The 27699-nt window shown below is 33.9% G+C and overlaps 1 long non-coding RNA gene across 1 annotated transcript in view; it reads right to left on the reverse strand.

Moving 5' to 3' along the window:
- Window positions 1-24617, reverse strand: part of LOC131997362 (uncharacterized) — a 119505-nt gene extending 94888 nt beyond the window's left edge. The window contains exon 1 of the long non-coding RNA XR_009398217.1: window positions 23792-24617. This is a non-coding gene — a long non-coding RNA (uncharacterized LOC131997362). The remainder of the gene's footprint in view (window positions 1-23791) is intronic.
- Window positions 24618-27699: the final 3082 nt, after the last annotated feature.

The following is a 27699-nucleotide window of genomic DNA, read 5'->3' on the forward strand; positions in this document are numbered from 1 at the left end:
ATCGAGGTCGGTCTGCTTTTGGATATAGCTGCCATATTTACCGAACTCACGATTTAAGTTCATGGGCCCATGAACTTAACCCGATTATCGGGTGGGCTCTTGGACATCCGCGTTCAATATGGTCCACATCGATCTATATTTGGTTATAGCTGTTATGAATACCGATATCCCGATTTAAGTTCTGGAACCCATAAAATGCGAAGATATTATCCAATTATCTGAAATTTAGCACATTGAGTTGTATTAGGCCCTCGAAACTCGTACTGAGTATGGTCAAGATCAGTCTGTACTTGGATATAGCTAGTATGGGTACATAAATGATGCATTTTTTAAGCGGATTATGATAAAAGTTGGTTGATATATATATCCGACTGAACATAATACTTTGTACTTGTTAATATTGCCATATTGCCATCGTTACATATTTTGTCGTTCTTTAAATGTCGTACGAAAAGACTTCCTTGCTTGCTTCCATACAAGAGCTCATGTTTGTATTCCGAGGAATAAGCTTAAAACTAGAGTTGAATTAAAGGCAAGACCTAATTGCGCTTCATGGTAGTACCTACAGTAAGCACACAAAAATGCTAATCCTTGTGTGCTGGGTCTTCTGCAGAGTAACAAACGTCTGTGAAACTTTTTTCCATGCTCCCGAATCTTGCAATGAAGTTTTGACAAAGTTTCCATTCGCCAAAATTTTTTGACAAGATTTCCTGTAGCAAAGAAATTTCTCGTGACAATGAAATCTGGGCAACATTTATAGCGAAGATATTCTGCTAGAATTTACAAAATTAAATTTTTGAGCAAATGTCCTTTTTCAAAATAATACAAAACATTTTAGGGAGTTACAAGCATTTTAAGTTACACACGTTTACATAAACAGAAAAAACTTTCTATGGAAACAAACTCTCGATAGATTTTGACTAATTTGTCAAACACTTCTATAAAAACGAAATGTTGACCAAATTTTAGTAGCAAAAAAATTTTGTCGTTGTGAAGTTTTCTACAGCCATAATATTATAACAATATTTTCTATAGCCAACAAAAAATGTTTACTTTATTTCCTTAGATATTTTAACAAAAGTTCGTATAATAAAGAATTCTTATAGAAATTGCCTAACATACCAACAACAATGTCCATTGAAAAGTAATTTCAATAAAGTTTCTGATAGAAACGAAATATTGATGACATTTCACATTTTTCTCATGAGATGTTTCCACCAACTTCTGTTTACTTTTCATGTTTTTCATTTTTCAATTGTTTTCTTTTTTTGTTGTTATCCTCTTCAAGCACTTATTATAATCCTGGATTTTCGAAGAAAAATTTCTTAATTACTTATATGTCCAGCATGACGACAAATTTGTAGTTAAACGACATTTTACGCCTATTTTGACTTGTCTCAAGACCTTGGCCTTTTATGGAAAAAAACTGCTGCTACTCATAAGCCCTACAAATGATTCATCAGAAATACTTGCTCTCGCTCTCTCTCTCTTAAAATAAAAGAAAATGAGTAACGACAAAAGAAAATGACCTTTCGTTTTCTTTGAAAGCAAAAAATATTTGAAATATTTCCTTTTGAACAAAAACTATGCCTTATTCAATATTTTTCACAGGTAGTTAGTTCTAGCAGAGGTTTCGAAACACAGGACAATGGTGTTGCTGGTATGTCATCACTAACGACCTTTTTTCCACGGGTGGTTATGTGAGTTGTTTTTTGTCGACAGTTTTCCATTTTTCTGTTTTTTTGGACAATTGTCATTTTTGTCCACTCATTTTAAGGGAACCTTTTCGTTCCCCAACAACAAATATGACAATGGCAGCCCGAGACGATGCAACATCACAGCATCAGAGGCATTCGTATTGGCTAAGAACAAATAAAAAAGAACAAAAATGAAAAAAACAAAACAATATTGGGACAAAGCGATCTTTAAATGCCCTACTCTATATACAAGTTACGAATATTGAAAATTTTAAGAAAATTTCATTGATATTTTGTCTTAAGAGAACAAATTCATTGAAGTGCTGTACTTAGAGAAACATTTGTGGAAATATTGTCGTTAGAGAAAATTCCATGAAAATTTTGTCTTTAAGGAAAATTTCATACAAATTTGTGGGGAACATTTTGCTGAACTTTTGTCTTTAGGGAAAATTACACTAAAATGTTTGCTTTATACATAATTTTTTGGAAATTTCGTTTTTAAGAAAAATTGTACAAAAATTTTATCTTAAGAGAAATTTCGTAGAACTTTTTTTCAGAGAAAATTACGTGGACATTTTGTCTTTAGAGAAAATTTTGTGGAAATTTTGTATCTAGAGAAAATGTTGTGGAAATTTTGTCTTTAGAGAAATTTTTGTGGAAATTTTGTCTTTAGAGAAAATTTTGTGGACATTTTGTCTTTACAGAAAATTTTGTGGAAATTTTGTCTTTAGAGAAAATTTTGTGGAAATTTTGTCTTTAGAGAAAATTTTGTGGAAATTTTGTCTTTAGAGAAAATTTTGTGAATATTTTGTCTTTAGAGAAAATTTTGTGGAAATTTTGTATTTAGAGGAAATTTTGTCCTTAGAGAAAATTTTGCGGAAATTTTGTCTTTAGAGAAAATTTCGTGGAAATTTTGTCTTTAGAAAAATTTCATGGAAATTTTGTCTTTAGAGAAAATTTCGTGGAAATTTTGTCTTTAGAGAAAATTTCGCGGAAATTTTGTCTTTAGAGAAAATTTCGCGGAAATTTAGTTTGTAGCGAAAATTTCGTGGAAAATTTGTCTTTAAAGAAAATTTCGTAGAAATTTTGTCTTTAGAGAAAATTTTGCGAAAATTTAGTCTTTAGAGAAAATTTCGCAGAAATTAAGTCTTTAAAGAAAATTTCGTGGAAATTTTGTCTTTAGAGAAAATTTCGCGGAAATTTTGTCTTGAAAGAAAATTTCGTAGAAATGTTGTCCTAAAAAATTAGGTTTGTTTGAAAATTTTGTCTTCAGAGAAAATTTCCCTGAAATTATGTCTTAAGAGAAATATTGATTTCATTTATTTTCATTTCTTAAAGGTGTCATCAAAAATACCATTAAGTTATTTGCCCTTCCTCACTGTAGTATTGTAGGGTATTAAAAACAAAAACCAGATAAACCACTCCTGCTGTTAGGTTGCTCAGCCGGCCGGCAGTACATTCAACCATAAACACACATATCATTCATAGATTTGTCTGTCCGTTTGTCGGTCTTTCCCCTACCTTGAAGTGTAATAACAGTCAAAGGCAGTTTCATTTCCTTTTGACTGTTTGAAATAAAAACATTTCAAATTCTTTCAACTTCTGGTGCTTCACCATACAAGTCTGTCTATGCATAATGAGATTGGGTGTTTTATTGTTGTTGTTATTATTGCTGCTGCTGTGAAAATACCAAATTCCTGTCTCATCTTCTGGTTTGCTGCATTTCCACAGGTAAGGTAATCTTAGACCTCTTACAACATCTTTGACTTCATCATTCAGTGTGTAGATGGACAGTCCATCTTGCGCTTGGTCTTTCTCTTTTTGCTGTTGTTAGCAGGTAAGAAAAAGGGTCGCTTGTAATCTAGGGATTTGTAGTATAGCCTGGGATGCATGTGAGTGAGTATGTATTTTTGTATGTATTTTCTTGGTGCTAAGAAAGAGAAGAATATCAACTAGAAGAGAACATGTGTTTTTTATTACCATTAATGGTTGCACATATAAAACTAGTGCAACTTGCCATAAAACAATAGCAACAACAACCAAGGCAACAACTCTATAAACACAACAACATAAAATGTGTTATTTAAGTATGATGATTCGGTGAGGAAATGTAGCAACAAAAAAAAACTGTATAATCATTGCCGAAGTTACTTAAAACTCCAGGATTTTTAATGTATTTTTTAGAGCAGGAATATTATAAGAGGGCACAGGGAAATGAAAGAAAACAAAACAAATAAAAAGGCATTAAGTTTGGCCGGGCCGAACTTTGGATACCCACCACCTTTGGTATATATATTAACCAACTTTTGTCATTTATGAACTCATAGCAGCTATGTCTAAATATAATCCAATCTCCACCATATTCAGGAAGTCTATGTAAGGGTCTAACACAAATTATTATGCCAAGTTCATGGGTAAAAAAAATTCACCTTTTATGGGTCTAAGGACAGCTATATCCAAATATAGACCGATCTGAACCATATTGAACACGAATATCGAAGAGCCTATAATATTCAATGCTTTCTATTCAATGGATATCATAGTAAAGAACTTATAAAAGTAAGGCATGTGTGATGCGGAGGGTAGACTGAGAAGGATCTCCGACTACCTGGCACCATTTCCGACTGGAGTTATGCCATTCGCGATTCGATTTCCTGAGAGGGATGAATGGAGAGCGATGCTGTACTTGAGGAGGATGAGACCACGATCTACACCGATGGCTACATGATGGAGCCAGGGACTGGTTTGGGGTCTACTCTGATGCACTTAATATCAGTATGTCTCTGAGACTGGCAGTGTACGGTCTTGCAGTCAGAGGTCTGTGCCATTGCAGGGGCCTTACCTTCTGGTAAGCGATTAACCTACCTCGAAACTTAGAATTTATGTGCGCAGTATGGCGCTGCTCAAGGCTTTAGGGTCGAGGATGGTGAGGATAAAATGCGTGGCTGATTGTTTGGAGTCCCTGGATACCGAGCCCACGATGTGACGCTGACATGGGTTCCTGGGCATGAGGGAATTCCAGGGAATGAGAGGACGGACGAGCGCGCCAGGAGGGGTTCGTCTGCGACGGGGGAACCAGTCCCCGGTTTTGCCTACGTGCCATTTTTCGAGCTACTGAACAAAGTAGAGGGGATGGCCAGGGCGGCATCGGTGGCGAGGTATGCCTGACAGCAAAGGCCCTATAGCCGATCATCGACCGAAGGAGGAAGAGAGAGTTGCTGGCTTTCGATAAGAGGTCTATGACAGGGGTCATAACCGGACACTGTGACATAGGCCGCATGAAGGCGCATCTAGGAATACCGCACAATGACTTCTGTAGTAGTTGCCTCGATGAGAATGAAGAGAAGACTCTTGAGCACTTGCTGTGTTCATGTGCGGGCCTGCAGGGACGTAGGCTCTCCTTTCTGCGGAGCCGTTTCTTCTGTTATCTGGCTGAACTTGCGAACATACCTGTGGTAGATCTCCTGAGATTTGTTGAAGGAACGGGATGGTTCCGAGGGAGGGTGCCATATGCTCCGACGTAGGTTTATACGTGCTTGACCACGCAAGGATGGGCGTTTCTTCTCGATCCGCTCGGGTTCCCCGTTCTTCCCGTCTGTGTTTTTATTCGTGTATAACCTCTAGTCCGAGGTCTCACATCTTCTTTCTCTTCCCTTTCTTTCTATGATACCACAATGGGCCAGACTGGCCTCCGAGTGAACTCACCTTTGGTGGGAAACCCACTCAACTTAACCTAGGCATGTGTGTACTGTTGTCCAAACACTTTGGCTGGTATGATGGATCGCGATTTCTGATACTCTATGTATCTTCATCAACACCTTTGTCACACCGCACTTAATAGTTGTTTGGTATGTAGATACCTTCATCGATTTGACAAAGGTGTTGATGAGGATACATGGCGTATCAGAAATCATGATGCACCAAGCCAGTCAAAGTTTTTTTTTGAATAATAACACACACTTGCTCATCCTTTATAAGTTCTTTACTATGCTATTCTTTGAATAGAAATCATTGAATATGATCTCGAACTGGAATATATTTAAAAAATCACGAAAAGATTTTAGAGATCAAAATAAAAACGTGCAAACAGGCAAATTTAATTTTTTTTCAATAATTTGATTTTAATATTTTCTTTAAATATGATTTTTTAGCTTTTTTCAATTTAAATATATTGTTTTTAGCATTTATTTGTGGTATTTTTTTGAAACAGCAACACATTTTCCAAAAAAATTAAAAAAAAAATTGTTTTTATTATTTTTTGGTAAATTTAATAATTATAAAATATATTTAAAAATTGTTTGTTGTTGTTTTAATTAATAAAAAAAATTTATTTAAAATTTAATTTTGTTAAACATGATTTTTTATTTAATATTTTTATATTTAGTTTTTTATGTTTTTTAAGTATTTTTTTAATAATTTTTTTTATTTATTTTTTTTAACATTTTTATAAATATTTTTTTTTTAAATGCATGTTCTCAAATATTTTTTGTTTTACATAATTTGCTCCAATTTTTTTTTGTTTACAGTATTGAAAAAAAATATTATTTTAATACAATGGAACAAAAATTTTTTGAACAATTTTTACAAAAAAAAAATGTTTAAAACAAAAAAAAAATGAAGTATTAAAGAAAATATTAAAAAAATTAAAAAAAAAATCTTTGAAAAGAAAATCAAAAAAAAAAAATAAAATTATTAAAAAAAAAATTAAAAAAAGTATATTTTTCATTTGTATTGTATTATTTAAATTTTTTTGTGTTTGGTTTTCCTTGGGTTGAAAAATAATATATAAAAAAAATTAAATTTTTTTTAAATAAATTAAGATTTAAAAACAGAACTCTTGAAAAACAAATTAAAAAGCCTTCAAAATTAAAAAATTGGAAAATGTTTAAAAAATTGTTATGCATAAAAAAAATTTTAAAATTTAAAAAAATTTGAAGAAATTTTAAAGAAAAATATTTTACAATAATTTTTTTTTAATTATGAGGTCATCTAGCTCTTATGAAGACTCCCTCATTCCAAATTGACAAAATATATCTCACTTTAAAAACAAGATAAAAAATTTAAACATTTTTTTCAAAAGAATGAGAGAACATATTTACGCGTCAACAACATTTGGTTATTATAAATTATAAGGTCATCCACCTCTTATTAAGATTTCATCTTGCCCAATTGCCCAACTATGCCTCACTCAATTGTTTTCTCTTAATCCTGATAACAGTTGTTGTGGTAAATATTGATAACCCAGAGAAGAAGTTGAAGCAAGGTAAAGCGGTTGCTTTTAAAATTCTTATTTACAATTTTATTTGTTTAAATTAACAAATAAATGTCAATTGCCAGCAAAGAAAACAAAGAAAAATCTTAGAATAAATAAAAAAAATATATATAAACACGGTTATCAAAAGAAAAGTTAAACGTTTATTCTTAAAAAAAGAAAACTGAAAGATAGAGATTAGGTATTATGAGAAGTTTTAAAGAAAAACAACTTGTATAGCTTTTGAAGTAGGTGATGTAGGTTTGTTAACTACAACTCTAACTATTGTGCTGTTGAGACATTCACTCCATTTTCTTAGTTTGGCAATTGTGTGATTAATGCCGGTATCATTATCATTTGATTTGATTTCATTTGCTTTATTTCTAGGCTTTTCAGTTATTTTATGGTGTACTGTCCGTCCGTCCGCCTGTCTGTTTTACCGCCCCTCCTATCTTCTCCATAGCCATTGCCTGTAATTTCGGCTTTTTCTTCTCAAGTTGTTTTTATTGTTGATCTCCTTTAGTCCAGTGGCCGTTGGCCACATTCGTATAATTTCAAAACTTGCGTGTTCATTAACGCTTTTTTGTGAAAAAAGATTTAAAACCCAAAAACAAAAACACTCAAAATTGAAGTTTATGTAGTTGAACAAGAAAACGAGCTTTATCATAAGACTGACTGACTGTAGAAAGAAATGTCTGAAAAGATTTCTTAAAGTTGTTGGGATATAACGTGGGTCTTTAATTATGACTACCACCAAGCCATTGGTATCGGTAACTCAATGGAATTGCAGCAGCATTTCATGTCTTCAAAAATGAGGCAAAAAAGTAAGAAAAAATCAAAAGTGTGGCCAACGGGAGAGATCCATGGAAGGTGGAGGCCTATAGACAGCCAGACAGACAGACAATATCTAAATAAATATTTAGTTTTTGATCAAATGGTCTATTAAGCTCTACTTTTGTTTTCCTTTTGCTTCTTTTTCGTTTTGATCTTTGTCTTTCATGGTGTTTATGATGGTCTATATCAACCCTATTATGAAGAACTACGGAAGTCCTATTGTCTTGGCCAAGACATTTGTTCATTTCAACCCACCACCTCTATATACCACTCTTCATTCATTCATGTATTCATTCATCTTTTACTTGGACACCACATGTAATGGTGGCCAGACTTAAGAACTATGTGGCGAAGTGTTAAGTGGGACCACCAAGTGTTATAGTTGTAAATGCTATGATAATTTGATAAAATGTTCAGTGGAGCGAAAGACACGGCCACAAAAAGAAAAATTATATGCTCAACTTGAAATAAATAAAAAAATAACACAGGGAAAACAAAAGGAGAAACAAGCAGACCAGATAATGGATGTAAGAAAATTAAGATAAAAATTATACAAGTGCTAAAATTTGTTAATTTGATGGTTTCAAATGCAAGGAATACAGAAAGGCAATGCACATTAGAAAATAAGCCATAAAATTTAATTACAAAAACCCTAGTATTACCGACTGGAAGATCATGACAGAGGACAGAGTGGGCCTGGGGGTCTATATTGAGAATCCAGGAACTTAGATCTGTTTTAGACTATCTGACAATAGTACAGTCCTGCAGGCGGAGATATGGGCGATCACGAAATGCTTGAGGTGGAGTGGTGTTAACGCGAGGACGTCGAGTGTGAACATCTTTAAGGACAGTAAAATGGTAAGGTCACGTATAGTCTTGCAGTGTAAGAATGATATTAAAGCCTTCTCTGAGGATGGCACAATCCGCATCGTTTCGGTGCCGGTCCTTAACGGAATAAGGGGGAATGAAATAACAGACGATTTGGCAGTGAAGGCCAGAAAACTGCCGTCGATAAACATAGTTAACCCGAAGCCTTTCGGGTCGACGCAATCCGATTTAAGGGCAGGTGCAGCGAAATAGCCGGTAGGACGGCGAAAGCCTTATGGGGTGATCCTGACGTTGAGAGGACGAAGCTATTACTGAAAGGAAGTAAGAAGAAGGTCGGTATAGCTTTTGGTATCATAAGGGACACATAGGACTACCAGCTCACTTATGCGAAATCGGTGCGGCAAGTGTGTAGGGCATTTGGGCTTTCACGGCTAAACCAACACCGGTACCAACATGATACCAGAAAAAACCAAATTAGGAAAGTGGTATGGAATTAAGGATGTTGTAAGTAGCACTTTTTTAAGTATTTAGAGCTCACAACAAGCCTATTACTGGTTTAGGTGTATGTCCATAGTGGCAAGGGGCGGATAAATATCTGCACCCTCTTTTGAACATAATCTAACCTAACCTAATCACAAAAACTCCTACAGAAAATTTTATCAATAATAAATTTCTCTTAACGTTCCGTTACTTAAAAGTTTTGTCATAATTTGAAAAAAAAAACTCTCAAATTTTCTTTCTGAAGAACACTTTCTAAAAATTTTCTCTCTATTGAAAAATTTTCTTTCTATCGAAAATTTTTCAAAATTTTCTCTTTTTTTAAAAAAACATCCCAAAATTTTCTTTCTTTTTAAAATTTTTTTCAAAATTTTATTTTTTTTGGGAAAATTTTTTTTCAAAATTTTGCTTCTACAGAAAATTTTCCAAAATTTTCTTTCAATAGAAAATTTCACAAAATTATTCTTCTATAGAAAATTTTTCAAAATTTTCTTTCCATAGAAAAATTTCCAAAATTTTGTTTCTATAGAGAACTTTCCAAAATTTTCTCTCTATAGAAAATTTTTCAAAATTTTGTTCTATAGAAAATTTGCTTTCTTTAGAAAATTTTCCGAAATTTCCAAAATTTTCTTTCTATAGAAAAATTTCCAAAATTTTCTTTCTATAGAAAATTTTCGAAAATTATATTTTTATAGAAAATTTTCGAAAATTTTCTTTCTATAGAAATTTTTCAAAAATTTTCTTTCTGTAGAAAATATTCCACAATTTTCTTTATATAGAAGGTTTTCAAAATTTGTTCCAAAAAAAAATTTCAAAAATTTTCTTTCCGTAGAAAATATTGCAAAATATTATTTCTATAAAATTTTTTTTTAACGTTTTCTTTTTATAAAAAATTTTCAAAACGTTTGCTCTATAGAAAAAATCTAGAAAAAAATTTTGGAAAATTTTCTAAACAAAGAAAATTTTCAACATTTTTTTCTTTATAAAAGTTTCCAATTTTTTTTGTTTTACAGAAAATTTTCCAAAATTTTCTTTCTATAAAAAAATCGCAAAATCTAGAAAATATTCCAAAATTTTCTTTCTAAAGAAAAAATTTCAAAAATTTTGAAAATTTTCCAAAATTTTCTTTCTATAGAAAATATCCTCAAACTTCCATTTTATAAAACATTTTTCAGAATTTTCTTTCTATAAAAAAATTTCTACAATAATCTTTCTATAGAAAAATTTCAAAATGTTCTTTAAAAAGAAAATTTAAAAAAAATTCTATAGACAATTCAGAAACAAATAATTCTTCAAACATGTTTTGAAATTTCTGGGAACTATTTTATTTCAAGAGAAAATTATTTTATTTAATTTTTTAAAATATTTCGGTTTTTTGTTTTTTTTTTGTTGTTTGTCTAAAGTTTTAAGTTATCGATCTACAAAACGACAGCCTATTGTTCTCATTCATTTTACGCTTTTGATGATTGTCATCCTCCACTTTTTTGGAATTCCTTTTCTTCTACGCCATCATTGTTCTTCGGTTTATTGAATTTTCAATCAAATCGAGACATAACGGTATCAAAAACCCAACAATCATCATCGATGGCGGTAGCCTTTTTTGTAAGCCCCCCACCATAACAACGACTATCGTCTATACAAACAAGCACGAGAGCAAAGTGATCACAATAGTGGCAAGGTGGGCAGGCATACAGGCAGTCAGGCATTCTGGCCACTGCCACTGGTTTTGCACTGACTTAACCATTTTTGGTTAGATCAACGCAAAAATGTTGTCCACCGAGTCCTGGTTTTTGTTTTAGGCCAAAGCAGAAATATTCTGGCCGATTGGCCCAAGCTATGCAGGCTGACCAGCCGCCTAAAGCTGTCATTGTGGTTTCTAAGCCTCATTTTTGTTCAGCCATGGACCATGGTGGAGAAGACGAAGAAGTCCAGCTTCAGCTCCAAATCTCTTGTCTTTACAAACAATTCCAAAAACAAATATAGCGAGAAGAGGAATTGGAAGAAGTTATCGGGTTTGTGGCGCAACGAAATGTTGTTAACTTGTGCTCCTACTCCCATTCCCTCCCCTTCCACACAGTTGGTGGCCGAACTGATATTTTCCTTAATTGTCAGGTTGTTGTTTGTTTGTTTTTTTTTCTACTGGGCCTGTTCGATTGTGGGCAAAACATCTTTCTTGGCTTGGTCAATGATGTTGGTGCTGGTGTTGTTGATTCTCTGTGGAGGTCGTTGCAAGACAACAGCTGAATAATGATGTTGAAGTGATTGTGCATTTGTTGCAAGTAACCAAAAAAAGGAGCAGTTCAGTATTATGAAATTCAAGTGGAGTTTAATTTATTTTATGAAATATTTAATAATCATAGTCTACAAGATAATGAGCAGCATTATTCAAAAAAGAAATCCTATAACATAACAACCTAATTGCGTATAACAAAAAAATGCTGTCCAAATTTTTTTACCAAAAGAAAAATTGACAAAATATCTCATAAAAATTTGATTTTGGCAAAATATCCCATAAAAATTTGATTCTGATAAAAATTAAATTTTGAAAAATGTTCCTACACAAGAGAATTTTACAGTTTTCTCCAGCAACAAAAATAAAATTTTGAGAAAATTTACGTCAAAAATTAAAATTTTTTTAAAATTTTGACAAAACTTCCCTAAAAATTAAATTTTGAAGAAATTTAATATAAAAATGAAAATTTGAAAAATTTCCTGCAATTTTGAAAAATGTTCCACACCTAGCAAAATTTTCTTCAGTTACAAAATTTTTACGAAAATTGCAATTTGAGAAAATTTTTTATAAAAAATAAGTTTCACAAAAGTTCCTATAAAAATAGAATGTCGATACAATTTGATATCAAAATCAAATATCTTATAACATTATTGATCAAAGCTCCTACAAAAACCAAATTTTGACAAAATTTTCTGCAAAATGAAATATTCGACAAAACCTGCTATAAAAATCAAAATTTAAAAAATCAGTCCTATGGCATTGAAATTTTGACAAAATTTCAGGGAAGAACGAGAGGTATTCTTAAGAAGATTACAAATATAGCATAAAATAATAGTATAGCATAAAATAATAGGTCCAAGTAATGGAGGTCGCCCCACCCTCAGATACCAGCAAATGGGCATATTAGTCGATCATGGCTACACGGGACTCAAATGAAAGTTTTTTGGGAGTAGATTAGCAATACTACATTAATATTTGCGTTTAAGTCTTGATGTCACTTTTCCTTCTAAAAATACTTCAACTAGGCTAATTAACCCACTATGACAATATGGGACTCAAATGAAAGGTATTTGAGAGTAGAAAACGAATTTAATATCCAATTATGGAGCCATGGGTTTGGGGGAACTTTAGGGCGTGCCCTCAAACCCCAAGAACTGAACTTCACTTCCGACTATGACAATATGGAGCTCAAATCAACGTTATTTGGGAGTAGAGAACGAATTTGATACCTATTTTCAGGGCAAAGTGCTGGTGGGCGCCCCATCCCCAAAACACCACCCAACAGGACACTTTTATCGCTCTGGGCAATATGGATTCCAAATGAAAGTTATTTAAAAGTAGAGTACAAATCTGACATAAAAATGTATTCCTTGGTGCCTGGAGGCCTCCCCACTACACAAAATCCCCCCAGCAGGACATATTTACCGATTTGGACAATATGGGACTCAAATGAAAGGTATTTGGGAGTTAAATACGAATATGGTATTAAAAATTGGATCCAAGTAACAAGAACCACCCCAAAAGTAGTATAGTGGACCGATCGGGACAATATGGGATTTAAATAAAATATATTTGGGAGCAGAGTATGAATGTGATATTTAAAATTGGGTCCAAGTACCTAGCGAGCCGTCCGAAGCCCAAAACCACCCCAACAATACCACCAAAAATCAATGTGGACCGATCGGGACAATATGGCACTCAAATGAAAATTTTTCGGGAGTAGAATACAAATATTGTGTCAAAAATTGGATCCAAGTAATTAGGGCGTAGCCCCAAGAGTACCACGCAAAATAAAAGGAGACCGATCGGAACAAAATAGGACTCCAATGAAAGGTATTTGAGAGTAGAGTATGAATATGATATTAAAAATTGGATCCAAGAATCTAAGGAGTCGTCCCTGGACCAAAATCTAAAGTGGACCGATCGGGACCATATGGGACTTCAGTGAAAGGTATTCGAGAATAGAATAGGAATATGATTATTGAAAATTACAAATTGGGTGTAATTATCAAGGGGGCCGCCCCAAAACCAAAATCGTCCCAAGTGGGCATATTAGACCACCATGACAATGTGGGACTCAAATAAAAGGTTTTCGGAATTAGATTATGAATATGGTATGGTTGCATATCCCTCAAAACACCTCCCAAAATTTGAATATTTGTCAATCATTGCTATATGGGGTTCAACAAAAGGAATTTGGTAAAAGATAAACAAATTGTAGTGGGGAGATACATATGGTAGTAAGTAAGAAACTTATTTTTCGCATGGAGCTAATGACAGCTAGTTTCTTATTAAAATTAAACTTTGACAAAGAAATTTCCCTTCCCTTAAAATGAAATTTTGACGAAATTTCCCATAAAAAAGAAATTTTGACAAAACTTCCAATAAAAATAAAATTTTGACTATAAAAATTAAAATTGACAAAATTTCCTAAAAAATTATATTTTGACAAAATCTTACATACAAATCAATTTTTAAAAATTAAATTTGACAAAATTTAATATAAAAATGAATTTGTGACATAGTTTCCTGTAAAAATTAAATTTTGATAAATTTTGCAAAAGAACCAAAATCTTGACAAAATTTTCTATAAATTGAAAATTTGACTAAATTTCCTATAAAAATGACAAAATTTCCAACTAAAATTATATTTTGTTGAAATTTCTCCTAAAAAAAAAAAAAAATCAAAAAAAAAAATAAATTTTTGGAAATTATTCTCGAAAAATTTAATGGTACAAATTTTGAAAATACAAATGTTTTCATTTGTATTGATCCATTCTCATTTGCATGTCTGTTGCATTTTGCATCATTAGTTTCTCAGCGATCAAGTTCGAAATAAGCATACAAATGCAAATTTTGCCCATGAAAATTGCACTAAGGAACAGGCAAACTTCTCACAAAGCAATGAGTGCATTCCGATTCACGTTTAAGCTCAATGATAAGGGGCCTTCTTTTTATAGCCTAGTCCAAACGGCGTGCCGCAGTGCGACACCTCTTTGGCATAGTGCCTTACATGGCATAGTGCCTCACAAATGTTGCCAGTATTAGGAGGGGAAAACCACCGCTCAAAATTTTTTTCTGATGATCTCCCCCGGATTCGAACCCAGGCGTTCAGCGTCATAGGCGGACATGTTACACTCTGCGCTACGATGGCCTCCGTAATAAAATAATAAGCAAAATAAAATTATTGCTTTTAGAGGAAATGCGTACTTTAGTCACGTCGTTTACGTTACTTTGCGTTAACGTTGCGTTAATGCTACGTTACGTTTGACTAATTTTATAAAATTTTCACAAAATTTTCACAAAATCACAGCGTTTTATTCACCTTTTGACTTCTAAAGCAGTATACTCAACTGAAAAATGAAAAACGTCTCTAAACGTTTTTGTATTTTCTTTCCCTCTCTATTGAGGGCATTAATTTTCCCCTATATTTTCCATTACCCTTGATTTTTTTGTGTCAAAGATTTGCAAACTCTGTTATCTGTCTGTCTCAAATCTAGAATAAATATTTTAACACATTTTCCTAGAAAAGCGCTTGAAATACGCATTAGAGATGCTATGCTGCCAGTTAGATAGCCCAACAGCCAGCCAGTCATTTGATGTTGCAAAGCCCCATTTGAATGGCAACGGGTGAAAAAGCTATGAATTGTAAATTGCTGGCAAACTCAGAAAAGCAGACCGAAACTTGGGCAATGAAAAACAATTTTCACATGATTTCCATTATGCAGGCATCAACAGAAGCTGCAGCAGCAGCAGTCGGGCGGCAACAGTACTTTCATCATTTGTCTGTTAGAAAACGTCTGCAGCTAGCTAGGGTGGTATTAATAAACGACGTCATGACTTCATTTACAATGGATCAGCAGAAGCAACTTTGGCAATGCATTCCATTAAACTTCACCCAGTTTTGTTCGCTTGCAACTGAGGGGCAATGGCTAGCAATGCACTCACTACTCTTGTACGCTGCAACTTAACATGCCAAAGTGCAGTGTTACCATTATTTGCATACAATTTTCTGAATTCCAAATGGGGCCAGAAGAGCCATCTCAACATGGATGCTGGCTAGGAAGGTGAAAAACTTTTTTCTTTTTGCCTTTAAAAAATATATCACAGAAAGTTTGCAGAGGATTGATGGACTCCATGGCTACACAAAACTAAAGGTAATAATAAAATGAAATTATTTTACTGGTAAAAGAATTGGTAATTTCATAGTGGGCCAACGTGAGGGTGATAAAGTGCAATAACATGCTTTACTTTACAACAGATACTCCATTGATAGTTGCCACCATGAGCTGCATCCAAATAAACCAAATTATCTAGATTTTTATAGTGCAGCATGAAAGATGAAAAAGAAAGAAACTTTGTGAAAAATTGTTCGCAAGCAACAATTTGCTATACAAAAAGATAATTTGAATTTTATAATATGATGAGGAGAAAGTAGCTCAAATCGTGAAAAATTCATTAGCTTATCAAGTGATGATCAATAGTTTGGAAATGGTAAACAAGAAGTTTTTTTTAATAAAAAAAAAATAAGATTACTGATCTTGAAGAGGATTATGATGCTAAGGAAGAGATTAGCGGGAGGTTGAATAGGTTATTAAGTAATACAGAACGAAAATTCTAGCAGAGAAGGTTTCATTTGTTTACAGAAAATGAGAAATTCTTCCAAAAAATCTTTAAGCAGAATCAAAGGCTTGAAAAGTGAAGCAAGGAGTAAGAAGTTGTTATTCTGCCCTTAAAACTTGGTCACAGAGACACTGATAATACAAAGTACTATACATATACAAACAAATTGACAATATATAAATTATACATGAAAACTAGCTGGACATGGCCCGCTCCGCTGCGCTTTCTTTCACTTTCTTATTTTATCTCAACCCCAAAAAAAAAAATCTTGTTTTTGGGGTGTGGAATGTGAATATAATACTGGTGCTCTTTTATTTGAGACTTATATTGCTATAGCGAGTAAATATGTCCAGTATGGGGGTTTTTTGGGGGTAAGGTGGGCCCCCATGAATCAGATTCGTCGTCTTGTCTCCAATACCTTTCATTTGAGCATAATATTGTCATTATTGGTTTAAATTTCTATTTGGCTGGCTTTGGAGGTGGGGCAGCCGCCTTAGACTTCCCACCTTATATAAGTATACCAAATTTCAGTTTTTTAATTATTATAAACAAAATACATTTCGCGTAAATCGCCCTACCCATCTCCAAGATATGGCGTTCATAGAAAAAGGTAAGGCGAGGGTCCGCCCATTAAAATTTGGATGTTAGATATCATTCATTCTCTTGGTTTTTGGTGGTGGATTGGAGTAGCCAAACCCTTTGCCCTGAAATGTATATCAGGTTCAAACTCTACTCCCAAAAACCAAATTTGAGTTACATATTGATATATGTGTGTGGTTCAGGGGGAGTTTATGAGATGAGTCGTCGATGAAACACATGCCCATAAAATCATAAGATATCAGATTTGAGCCTCCTTTTGCCATAATCCACAAATATGTCCAGTTTGAGGGGTATGTTGGGTGGGACGGCCACCCACACACTTAACTCTGAAAAAATATCAGCATCGTGCTCCACTGTTAAATTCCTTTTATTTGAGCCGCAAGTACAATTGGTATAGATGGAGTTTTATGGGGTGAGACTACCCCCAAACACTTGGCCTCAAAATTGGATATCAAATTCCCATTCTAACATCAAATACCTATTATTTGAGCCCCTTATTGGTTAGAATGGGGGAGAGCTATTGCTCTCCTTTCATTTGAATACAATATAGTCTCGATCATTCTACATGACATCTTGGTTTTCTTATTACTGTCCCAATAGGTAAATATGTCCTAATGGAGAGTTTTGGGTAGTGGGGAGTCCCTCAAACACCAAGGAATACATTTTTATGTTAGATATGAACTCTACTAGGTATTAAAACCTTTCATTTGATACTCATATTGTCCAAAGCGGTAAAAGTGTCCCGTTGGGTGGTGTTTTTGGGGGGTGGGAAACCCCCCTCCTCTCATTTGATAACCATATTGACCAAAGAGGTAAAACTGTCCTATTGGGTGATGTTTTTGGGGGTGGGGGATGCCCCCCACTAACGGTGGCATTTCAATGCCAAGTACGTACTCTATTCTTAAAGACCTTTCATTTGATACCCATATTGTCCCAGTCGGTAAACATGACCGTTCGGGTGGGTTTTGAGATGGGGCGTCCCCCCAGGTAAGTTGACCACAAAAATACGGTGGCATGCAAAATTTCGCTTAAATCGGTGCAATGGAAAGTTTTTGGGAGTGGGGAGCCCCTCAGACACCAAGGAATACAATTTTATGTCTGATATTTACTCTACTTTTTAATGCCTTTCATTTAATACCCATATTGCCCAAAGAGGTAAAAGTGTCCTGTTGAGTGGTGTTTTTGGGGGGTGGAAGACGCCCCCCACTACTAAGGGTGACATTTCAATGCCAAGTACGTACTCTACTCTTAAAGACCTTTCATTTGATACCCATATTGTCACAGTCGGTAAACATGTCCGTTCGGGTGGGTTTTGAGATAGGGCGTCCCCCCAAGGTAGTTGAAGACAAAAATACGGAAACATGCATAACTTCGCACCCATCTCCGAGATCTGGCGTTTTCGAAAATGGTGGTATGGGGGCAGGATCCTTTCATTGAAATTTTGTTGTTTTTCATTGGGAAAAACTTGCCATCCGAATTAAGATCCATCCCTAGTACCTGATATATTTTCCTTTTAAACAATTATACCATTCGGGATTTCGTTGTTAGTAATTTGACCGTTATAACCCAAATTGTACCGCACTGACCTAATGACATATATTATTCAATTAATATTTGAATTTTAACAATTCCTTTCATTTTCCTTAAATTCCCACAGTTATCATTTATTTATGCAGAAGAAGGGAAAGGGTCTTACATACTCGTACATATGTTTTAAGCTGTCTGTTTTTCCAATCCATTCGATTCACTTGGTGTATTTAATTGGCATTCAAGAAAAAATGTTTTTGATTAAATCAGAGAAGGTGTTTAAATTCAAATTTACTCATATGAATTATTTAATAGAGACGTGACTAAATTTTTAAATTTTATTAAACAACAATTAATGTTTTTCAAGGGGCATATCATTGCCTACATATGTTCGGATAATAAATGATGTAATTTCTATTTGTTTGAAAAAAATTTCAAATCTGAAAGGGAAGTTTGAACACACACATACACAAAAGAGCACTAAATAAGATAAAAATTTGCCTAAAGAAATGAAATTTTGAAAACATTGTTCCGTGGAAAATCATATTCGCCCTTAAAGTCAGAGAAAATTAAAAACTAATTTTGTGATCTTAACAGGCAGAAAAAAACTTAAAATTTAAGAAGAAACATTTTGATATAACTTTTTGAAGAAATAAAATTTTGATCAAATTTCTATGGAAATAAAGGGGAAAAATGTTTCCATAGAAGACATCTTGACAGTATTTTACCACAAAAATAGTACGAGGGTTGCCTTTTATATTTCGGGATTGGACAACCCATGTGTTACAATCAGCCTACTGACAGGTCTATCGTAACGGTTGCAATTTTTGAGGTTATACGTACTCAGAACGTTTTGACATACGAGCGCTATTTGCATTTTTTACAGTAAAAAAGAAAAGATTCATCTCGCCCAAAAAATGGAATCTAATCGTGAACATTTTCGTGCGATTATTTTTTACATCTTTCGACGTAGATTAACTCAACAACAATGCATCGACGAACTTAATTCAATTTTTGGCTATGAAGCTCCATCAAGGACCAGTGTTTATCGATGGTATGGTGAATTTAACCGAGGTCGTAGTTCACTTCAAGACGAATTTCGTGAATGTCGTTTAAAATCAGTTGTCGTTTCAAAAACCATTGATGCTGTGCGCCAACTGATATTGTAAGATCATCATGTGACCTATGGTGAGATTGAGACAACCTTAGGCATTAGTGGGACCAGCATATATCCAATATTGCATAAACATTTTATCGTCAAAAGAATTTGTTCGCTTTGAATCCCACACAATTTGTCAATCTTAAAAAAAAAAAATGCTCGCGTCGATTGGTCGAAAGTATTGCTCCAAAAATACAATCGCGGTGCTTCGAAACACGTCTGTGATATCGTGACAGGTTATGAATCGTTGATTTACGCGTATGAGTATGAAAGTAAACAGCAGTCGACTGTATGGGTGGAAGCCGCAATTTTTGTCCGATTTGGCTGAAATTTTTAATGCGGTTTTCTGTTACGACTTCCAACATTTGTATTAAGTGCGGTTCGAATCGGTCTATAACCTGATATAGCTTCCATTTCATTCGATCTTCCGATTTGACTTCTTGAACCCTTACAAGCAGCAATTTTTGTCTGATTTGGCTGAAATTTTGAATGTGGTGTTCCGTTATGACTTCCAACAACTGTGTCAAATACGGTAAAAATCAATCTATTACCTGATATAGCTCCCATGTTAACCGATCTCGATCATCCTTGTTTGGTTCCTAGAAGGTTTAGCTGGTTTGACAGAAGTTTGGTATGTAGAATATTATGCACTTCAACTAAATTTATTTTGTATACATTTTTAGCATAATCCATGGTAGTGGGATTCCAAGATTCGGCCGGGCCGAACATAGCACGCTTTTACTTGTTAATACTGCTATTCGGTTTTATCAGATTTAGATATATATGGGAGCTATATCTAAATATGAACCTATTTCGAGCAAGCTTTCGAGATGTTGTGGTAGTTGTCGAGGAAAGCATTATAAAAAATTTTGTTAAGAATGGTCAATAAATTAGCTTGCAGAGGTTCTAAAAGTGAAAATCGGGCGATATAAGGCAGCTATATCTAAATCTAAACCGATTTCTATGAAATTCACGCGTAATACTAAGAGTCATAAAGAAACACTTCGTGCCAAATTTCGAGAGAATCGGTGGACAAATGAGCACTTTATTGCGATATATCTCAAAATCTGACGAACATATATATGGGAGCTATATATAAATCTGAACTGATTTCAAGCAAATTTCTTAGATAGAGTGGTAGTTGTCGAGAATAGTGTTGTGCAAAATGTTGGCTACATTGTCCTTTAAATGCGCTTAAAATGGCTCTAGAAGTGAAAATCGTGCTATATACCTGTATGGCAGCTATATCTAAATCTAAACTCGCTAGAGACAAAATTGCTGCAACTCACTCAAATCCTCGAGTTTCGACCGCTGTAAGACATCCCTGAATTCAGAATGTAACAGGAAATGAAATTAAAAACAAACTTTTCAGGAAATTAGAATTTTGATTTTTTAGCATTTTTTGTGTAAAGCCCATTAAAAATTTCAAAAAACTCGCTAGACAAAATTGCTGTTACTCATTCAAATCTTCGAGTTTCGACCGCTGTAAGGTAAATTCAGAATGCCACAGGGAATAAAATTAGAAATCACCAGTAATACTAAGATTCATAAGAAAACCCTTCGTGCCAAATTTCGAGAGAATCCGTTAACAAATGAGAACTGTATGGGAGCTATATTTAAATCGGACCCGATTTTGAGCAAACTTCTTAGATATTGTGGTAAACGTAGATGAATACGTTGTGGAAAATTTTGCAAAGATTGGTTAATAAATGCGCTTGTAGTGGCTCAAGGAGTGAAAATCGGACGAAAATATGCATTACAGCTATAGCCAAATCTGAACCGATTTCTATTAAATTCACCAGTAACGTCGAGAGTCATAAGAAAATCCTTTGTGCTAAATTCGAGAGAATCTGCTTACAAATGACTATTTTATTACACTATTACTGCAAATCGGATGAACATATTTGAACAGTTTTTATACCCACCACCGAAGGATGGGGGTATATTCATTTTGTTATTCCGTTTGCAACACATCGAAATATCCATTTCCGACCCTATAAAGTATATATATTCTTGATCAGCGTAAAAATCTAAGACCATCTAGCCATGTCCGTCCGTCTGTCCGTCTGTCTGTTGAAATCACGCTACAGTCTTTAAAAATAGAGATATTGAGCTGAAATTTTGCACAGATTCTTTTTTTGTCCATAAGCAGGTTAAGTTCGAAGATGGGCTATATCGGACTATATCTTGATATAGCCCCCATATAGACCGATCCGCCGATTTAGGGTCTTAGGCCCATAAAAGCCACATTTATTATCCGATTTTGTTGAAATTTGGGACAGTGAGTTGTGTTAGGCCCTTCGACATCCTTTGTCAATTTGGCTCAGATCGGTCTAGATTTGGATATAGCTGCCATATAGACCGATCCTCCGATTTAGGGTCTAAGGCCCATAAAAGCCACATTTATGGTCCGATTTCGCTGAAATTTGGGACAGTGAGTTGTCTTAGGCCCTTTGACATGTTTCTTTAATTTGGTCCAGATCGGTTCAGATTTGGATATAGCTGCCATATAGACCGATCCTCCGGTTTAGGGTCTTAGGCCCACAAAAGCCACATTTATTATCCGATTTTGATGAAATTCTGGACAGTGAATTGTGTTAGGCCCATCCACATCCTTCGTTAATTTGGCTCAGATCGGTCCAGATTTGGATATAGCTGCCATATAGACCGATCCTCCGATTTATAGTGTTAGGTCCATAAAAGCCACATTTACTGTCCGATTTTGCTGAAATTTGGGACAGTGAGTTGTGTTAGGCCCTTCGACATGTTTCTTCAATTTGATCCAGATCGGTTCAGATTTTGATAAAGCTGCCATATAGACCGATTTCTTGATTTATTGTTTTGGGCCCATAAAATGCTCATTTATTATCCGATGTCGCCGAAATTTAGGACAGTGAGTTAAGTGAAGCCCCTTGACATACTTCTGCAATATCGTATCGGTCCAGAGTTGGATATAGCTGCCATATAGACCGATATCAAGATTTTAGGTTTTGGGGCCATAAAAACGCATTTATTGTCCGATGTCGCTGAAATTTGAGACAGTGAGTTTGGTTAAGCTCTTCGACGTCCTTCTTCAATTTGGCCCAGATCGTTCCAGATTTCAATATAGCTGTCATATAGACCGATCTCTCGATCTAAGGTTTTGGGCCCATAAAAGAGTCATTTATTGTCCGAAATTTGGGACAGTGCTTTGTGTTAGGCTCTTCGAAACTTTTATGCAACTTTGCCCAAATCGGTCCAGATTTGGATATAGCTGCCATGTAGACCGATATCTCGATTTAAAGTCTTGGCCCCATAAAAGGCGCATTTATAATCCGATTTCACTGAAATTTGACAAGGTGTCTTATGTTAGGCTTTTCGACATCCGTGTCTATTGCTAGTGTACTTATTAGTATTTGATATAACTGATATGGGACTTAAGGTATGAAATTTTCACCGAATTTTGATGAAAGGAGGTTTACATATATACCCAAGGTGGTGGGTATCCAAAGTTCGGCCCGGCCGAACTTAACGCCTTTTTACTTGTTTTTACCAATTTTAATAGGCTTCGTCTCAAGGCCGAAAAACATACCTGTATCAAATTTCAAGACGATCGGTTGAAAATACGGTACGAGAAAAAATACAGCAAATTGCTGAGGATTATGTAAGAGGACTGGCTTGTCACAACAATTCTGAGATTCCGAGACTACTTGAAGCGGAAACAACACGTAGACTAAATCCATATAAATCCATTGAGTTAAAGAAGCGTGTAAACCAGCACCAGCTGTATTGAATAACTTTACTTAAGCTGGTAGTACTACTAGTTGGTATTCAAGTAATAGCCTAGTTGTGGTATTATTTTTTAAACAATGCTTGTTATGTTTACAAGTCAATACAAAAAAAAAAAGTTGAGAAAATAATTTTTTGCGGCAAAAAAATATTGGCAAAAAACCATTACACTAGAACATTTTGGATGTTCTATTGAGATAAAATTTTTATGAAACCGGAACTCCGGTGCTTCTAAAAGTTAGTATAAAACCTGTTTGATTATTTAATTTAAGGTTTGTATTAATCCTTTACACGTTCACAGCATTTTAATCAGGAATTGTAATTTTTCTCTTTATATTATCTCCTAGTATAGGTACTCCCCACCCTAAGGTGTTAAGTATAAGAAGGCTATTAATTATTAAGTCTTTTGCTGCCTTCTTTCTTTTATAACAACACGTTGCCTTTCCCATGTAATTTCTTCCCAACAGATTACAGTTGTTCTCCCTCTCAACAGATCTTTCACAAAATTCTTAACTCTTTCTTCTACATAACCCATACTCTCTTTCTCTCTCTTCCTCTTTAACTCTCTCATCAGATGTTTTCGTTCTATGTTCTTTCTCCCTTCCAACAAGATGTCGCATTAACAGATGTTGTGATTTGACATTTCGTTGCTGCTTTTACCAGGTCTTTCTTTAAAAGTTCATTTAATAAATAACTGTTTGGAGCCAAAGCGTACAACAAAATAATAACAATATCATAATAATAAGAAAACAAAAAACGTAAAATTTACATACCAAAACAATATTTCTGCTAGCCGGTCGCTCGTTCGTTGTTGTTTGTCGTCACCGCCACAGTTATTCTTTATTCATTCATAAAATCTATTCAATATTCACTGAATGGCACAAGCAATGCGCGCGCCCGCTAGCTTGCTAACTATGGCAAGTGAGAATTGATGTGAGCATACGCACAAGGGGGAGCGCGAGTTTTTTTTTTCCTATGTATTTTTTTTCTCCTCACTTGCTGATGTTGGGGAATTTTTATTATAAACAAATTCCGTAATATAAATAAACAAATATGTAAATAAAATCGTCGAATATGAACAACAACCGTTTAGACGGCGACGAATGATCGAACAAGAAACAAACAAGAATAATAAAAACAAATCAAAAACAAAAACAAGCCAAATGCCAGAAACACAAGAGATTGACAGAAGCAAGACGGTCGATCACGTTTTTAACACAAATTTAGTTTTAAAACATTTTAATGTTTTAATTAATTGTATGAAAACAATTTGTTTAAACTTTTTTATAAAACAGACACCCACGGAAATCTTCAAAAATTTGAACTTAGTTAACTTTTAAAAGATTTCAAATAGCATTCGGTTTATATTTTATTTTCTAATTCTATTTCTGCTTTCGTTTAACACCTATATCAATTCTTCACTATTTTTTCCCAAGAATCAATCACTTGCACTACCGCTTTGCTAGTTTATTTGCATGTAGTATTTTAAGCACTTCCTTATAGTTTATTTATTTTATTGCAAAATGCCATCTTCCTTTCCACAATGCGTATGACTGGATTTTTACGTAAAACAACAACAACTAATATCCGCCGCGCCAATTTCCAACGTGCTAACACTGCGCTTGTATATTGTAAACTGATTTTCAGTGCCGTCGTTGTGTTCCTTGACGGCGGAAGATGGTTGTTCTGTTTACTCTTGCTCTCACTCAATTTACTCTCTGATCAAGAGCATTCTCTCCATCTTGAAGCAAAGCATGTTGATTATTTACACCAACAAACTGCAGGCAAGATGAAAGGTGCGTTGTGAGCATATGATTTCTTGAGTATGTTGTGCACAATGGCTTGGAGTGGCATGAAAATATGAGTTGGTGTATATTACACCCAATAAAAAATATATTACAACCAATAAAAAATTACCTAAAAAAACAATAAAATAATATAAAAAACGATATGAGGACACAATAAATAAACACAAATATTTTGAAAAAATAAATAAAATAAAACATATATATTAAAATAGAATAAAAAAAAAACAATATAACATAAAGCGAAACGAAATATAACAAACCAAAATAAGTTAAAAAAAAAACACATAATGAAATTAAATAATGCAAAATAAAATACATTAATAACAAAATAATATCTAAAAGCTATAAAAGTAAAATAATTAAAGTAAAACAAAAAATGATATACTTCTGTTTTCGCGCTACTTTTTTGGTTATTTCATTTTGTTATTGGATTTACTTGTCCAGCTGAAATCAATGTAGGATTTGTTTTTGTTTCTATTTGGAAATTTTTGGTGTGACGAATTGATGGCGTTTTTTCAACAAAAATTTGACGATTTTTTCCCCAATTTTGACGATTTTACACGAAAAAGACCTGGCAGCACTGATGCGAACAAACTTAATGATTATACGTATTTCTCAGTTCATTGACATGGTACAGGAGGAATTCATACTTGAATACGAAGTATTTGCTGCACAAATTGATAAAGTGAGAAGCAGCGAACTTATCTAAATCGAATAAGTACTTAATAGCAAACAACATATTAAGCATGATATATTTGTATGTCAATATACAAATAAAGTGATGCCTTAAACTAAGAAATTAAATATTGTATTGCGCCCTTTAAAGGCTCAAGAAGTCAAGACTCCAGATCGGTTTATATGACAGCTATATCTCGTTATAGACCGATTTAAACTATTTTTAGCACATTTGTTGTAAGCTATAACAAAACACCAGTAAAACAAAAATAATTTATATATATATATATATATATATATATATATATATATATATATATAAATAAATATATATATATATATATATATATATATATATATATATATATATATATATATTTATATATATATATATATATATATTTATATATATTTATATATATATATTTTTTTTTTTGCGGATTACTACTTTTTCGCCTATTTTTCTTGTCAACCATGATTACATTTTTCGTGATTTTTCTCAAAGTCGTGCGTGAACATAAAAAGTTGCGCGTGAATAATTTGTATGGCTCGTGAGCGTGCGTCAGTGAAAAACACTCTCGCGCACACCTCTACTTGCTATGCTTCTGGCTGCTCTTAACTTCAAAATCGACATTTCTGCTTATTTACGTACCCATTGAACCAAAAATGAGCTTCGAACTGGAATGAAAAATGAGCGCGATGAACTCTCTTATCGGAGCACGCATTTTGATAATAAAATTCAATAATTTGCAAGCGTTGTTCGTTTGTCGACGATTCATGGTTAAATCATTGATCAAACTGAAGATGTTTGACAGTGAAACAAACACGAAACAAATGATGCCAAAAAGATAATGGCTAAAATATCACCCTTTAGAAAAACATATTTTGTAAAATATTTGTATATTATAATTTATTTAAAGGAAAAATTTTAAACTCTTTATTCCAACAATTAATATCATGAGCTAAAACTGTCATACGCGATTGCTTAACATATGTACAGAATGAAGAAAAATGAATGAGATCAAATTATCGTTAAACTAACCAAAAGTTTTTATGATTTCGCTGTTTTGACCTGAAATTCAATTTTATTAAAAAAAAAGTTATTTTTTACTGAACTATGGGGTCGCTTTTTTTTGAGTGTACCTATGCCATGGTGCATACTTATTTTTGCCTTCTTCACATTTCTCTCTTCTTCTTCGATAACCATTTATTTGAATATGTGAATTTTAGAATATGTGAATATGCGCTTAGGTCTAAACTTGTCATATTCACTTGTGCAAAATCGAGTTTCAATTTCACTACAGTCACCACATTCTAGAGAGTGTATTTAATGGTGTTATCCTAAAAGTATGCTTTTATTTTTTTATCAATCTCAAACTGAGTTGCCAAATGTATGGAAATGTGCTACCAATGCAGCTTGTCATTGATAAATTATACAAGTATAGATAAAGAGTTTGAAGTTCGCACCAAGACTGGTTGGTGGCACTTGTGAATATAGATAAATGAGGTGCATAACTCTCATGACCGAAGCAGAATTCTGCTCTCAATGGGATACTGTTTGCGTCTATGGAGTATATTTGATTGTATGATCCTAAAAATATGCTTTAATTTATTATCAATCACAATCTGAGTTGCCACATGTATGGCATGTGTTACCAATGCAGTTTGTCATAGATAAATTCTACAAGTATAGATAAAGAATTTGAAGTTCGCACCAAGACTGGTTGGTGGCGCTTGTGAACATAGATAAATAAGGTTAATAGGTCTCATGCCCCAAGCACAATTCTGATCTCAATTGCATGCTGTTTGCGTCGTTTGCCTTTTCTAAATATCCATTATTTCTTTTCCCGTGAAGGAAACTATGACGTAATGTACGTACATATATAGAATAACAACCCGCAATATTTGTCCAATTTTGCACATTAAGTTCTGTTGTGACTTCCAACAACTGTGCCAAGTACAGTTTAAATCGGTCTTTAACCTGATATAGCTCCCATATAAACCGATCTCCCGATTTGAATTCTTCAGCCCTTACAACCCGCAATTTTTGCCCGATTTGGTTGTTCATTCAGTGATTCAGTGTTTTGTAACGACTTCCAACAACTGTGCCTAGTACGGTTCAAATCAGTCTATAACCAGATATTTCTTCCATATATACCGGTCTCTCGATTATCCTTGCTCGGTTACTAGAAGCTTTA

Source organism: Stomoxys calcitrans, chromosome 4, assembly GCF_963082655.1.
Source record: "Stomoxys calcitrans chromosome 4, idStoCalc2.1, whole genome shotgun sequence".
NCBI lineage: Eukaryota > Metazoa > Arthropoda > Insecta > Diptera > Muscidae > Stomoxys > Stomoxys calcitrans.